The sequence below is a fragment of the Elephantulus edwardii genome, unplaced genomic scaffold (genome assembly GCF_000299155.1).
Source record: "Elephantulus edwardii isolate Elephantulus edwardi_28Jun2011 unplaced genomic scaffold, EleEdw1.0 scaffold00003, whole genome shotgun sequence".
NCBI classification, from domain to species: domain Eukaryota; kingdom Metazoa; phylum Chordata; class Mammalia; order Macroscelidea; family Macroscelididae; genus Elephantulus; species Elephantulus edwardii.
Window position 1 is genome coordinate 25,943,581 of NW_006399753.1, and position 3,027 is coordinate 25,946,607.

The 3,027-nt window shown below is 42.7% G+C and overlaps 1 pseudogene; it reads left to right on the forward strand.

The window, feature by feature from the left end:
* The first annotated feature begins 1,133 nt into the window (after positions 1-1,133).
* On the forward strand, positions 1,134-2,657 carry LOC102846837 (annotated as a pseudogene).
* Positions 2,658-3,027: the final 370 nt, after the last annotated feature.

Genomic DNA, 3,027 nt, shown 5'->3' on the forward strand with positions numbered 1-3,027 from the left:
AAGAGAGCTAGTGTTGAGATCCCAGGAGCTTATGAGCCTCTAGTAGGGTAAGACTTGTATCCCATCGTACTCCTCTTTCCTTACTTAATACAGTAAATACTTCAGCACAAAATAAACTGCTAACCTTGGTGAGGAAAGATGTTTTGAAAGATAACTTTGAGACACCCAGAACAGCTCTCACAGTATCACAAATGCTCAATAAATATTTAGGGAATGAATGATGGAACAGTAGTCACTGTTCCTAACAAAATACCATTTCAAGTTTTTTCCTTAACACACCAAATATTAAAGTGATCACAGTTTAATAATTCAATTAAGAAAATGTGCATCTACTACACAAATGGATAATAGTACAAATGAAATGAGTATGATAGATAAATCACACAATATAAATAGCAAAGTATATTTACTTAATGTTGTTGTTGTTGTTGTTATATGCTGTTGAGTCACTTGTGACTCATAGCAACTCTATGTACAACAATCCTAAAACGACCTCTCTCCTGTGCCAACCTTTTTGTCTATGGTACACCTACCTTCATTACCCCAGTCACTGAATCAATCCACCTCACAGAGGGCCTTCCCCTCCTGCACTGTCCCTCCACCCTCTCAAGCATGATGTCCCTCTCCAAGGAACGGTCCCTCCTTGCAACATGTCCAAAGTATGTCAGATGAAGCTTCAGAATCCCTGCCTCCAAGGAGCAGCCTGATTTCAGCTTTTCTAGGCTGAACCTGTTTGTTCTTCTACCAATCCATGGTGTATTTAATACTTTTCTCCAGCACCACAGTTTAAAGGCATCAATTCTCTATTATCCCTAGTTAATTATTCAGCTTTCTGACACATAGCAAGTAATCGTGAAGACTATGGCCTGAATCAGGCACACTTTAGATGCCTGACTGACATTGAAGAAGAAATATAATTTTACCTTATTATCAGGAGATGACTTTTATGATTTTGTATCACACACTCTAGTGAAGATTGATAACATTTAATGGTTGGAATTAATGATACCCCTGACTCTGCTCCAACCACCCAAATGTTGCAAACACTTTTCAGTCTGAGTCTGAGATCACCTGACTTCTTTTGTTTACTGATAGTTTGGGAGAGAATATTCTAAGGGTAGTTAAAAGTCAACATGTGGGGCTCTAGGCAGAAGGGCGTCCCAGGCCACATTTGGCCACTTCTTTGTGCCCTGCTGCTGTCCTTCAGCCACCTCATCGGGGCGATGGTGCAGGAGGGAACCCTGTGGACGCTGGTACCATGGCCACAGTGTCCATGCTGCCACATCTCCACTTCGAGTACAAGTACAGCTTCAAGGGGCCGCACCTGGTGCAGAGCGATGGGACCATGCCCTTCTGGGCCCATGTGGGAAATGCTAATCCCAGTTCAGAGCAAATTCAACGAGTTCCATCTTTAAAAAGCCAAAAAGGATCACAGTGTGGACAAAAACAAGAGTTATCTTTGAGAACTTGGAAGTGGGGGTGACGCTCCGAGTGACCGGAAGAGGTCGAATTGGAGCTGATGGCCTGCAATCTGGTACACAGAGAACCAGGGCTTGGAGGGGCCTCTGTTGGGATCAGCCGACATGTGGACTGGTGGCGGAATATTTTTTTATTCCTTTGACAATGTTGGAAAGAAAAATAATCCTGCTATAGTAATTATAGGCACCAGTGGACAATTTCATTAAGAACCTCAACAAGACGGTGAGGAACAAGCTTTGGGGAGTTGCCAGAGACTTCCGTACTAAACCTTGTTCTGTTCGAGTAAAGATTGTATATTACAAAAAAACCTTGGTGGTGATGATCAAGAATGGCTTTACACCAGATAAACATTATTATGAGTTTTGTTGCAAAAGTGGGAAACATGATTATTTTGGAATATCTGGGCAATAGGAGGTCTTGCAGAGGACCATGAGGTTCTTTCTTTTCTGACTTTCCAACTGACTGAGCCTGGAAAAGAACCACCTACACCAGATGAAGAAATTTCAGAAAAAGAGAGAGAAAAATATGAAGAAGAATTTGAACATTTTCAGCAAGAATGGGTTAAGAAAAAGGAGGATCAGAAGGACCACCCTGACATTCTGGGGCAGCCGGCAGAGGACATCTTTGAGACTGTTGTGCTGAGACAAATCTTCGAAGGATAGAATCTCATTCATCTGGAAATCAAGCGCCAGTTAGACATGATCCTTGACAAGCAGAGAAGGTATGTCTCCTCCCTGACAGAGTTGCTGTCCAAGCCCAGAGCCAGGGTCCCGGGGCAGCCCAGACAAATATCTCAACAAGAAGTGGACACTGTGGTGAAAACTCCACCTGAGATTCTGAGACAAGTGAACCAAGTGAAGAATCCCATGACAGAGACCATCATACCAGTCAGCGGCCTACAGAATCCTGGGCCTGCAGGCAGCCTTTATGAGTCCACTCAGCACTTCAACAATATCCAAGAGCACCTGCACGTGGTGAGAAGGGACATAGACAGCCTCGTGCAGAGAAACATGCCACATGAAAAACAGAAATGCCCATAATTCCCTCCATTTTCATCCTGTTGATCAACAGTGCCCTTCATATTTGCAGTGGTGCAAATACTGTTATTCATTACCTACATCATGTAGTGGACTCAGCAAGAAACAGCTGCCAAGAGTTTCTTTCAACTATCATGTTGATGATACGTGTTGTTGTGTTGTTATTAAGTGCCATCGAGTCGTAGACGACTCATAGCGAACAAAAGACCTGAACATTTGTATAACTTTAATCATTTCTCCATGTTCATAGAGTTTTCAGAGGCAAGATATTTCGGAAGTGGATGCCACTCCTGCTTCCAAGATTGCTTTAATCAAGGGAGCTCCACCAAACACTGTCCACCATGGTTAACCATTATCACATCAGTGTCACAATGTTTAGCATCACAGCAACCACGAGTTACCTCTGTACGGCAAGTAGACAGACCAGGGCTATACCACTTAAAAAAATGTTTGACAAAAAACAATTAAAACCTTTAAAAACATTTGAAAATTCTGGCACACCCACATGCTG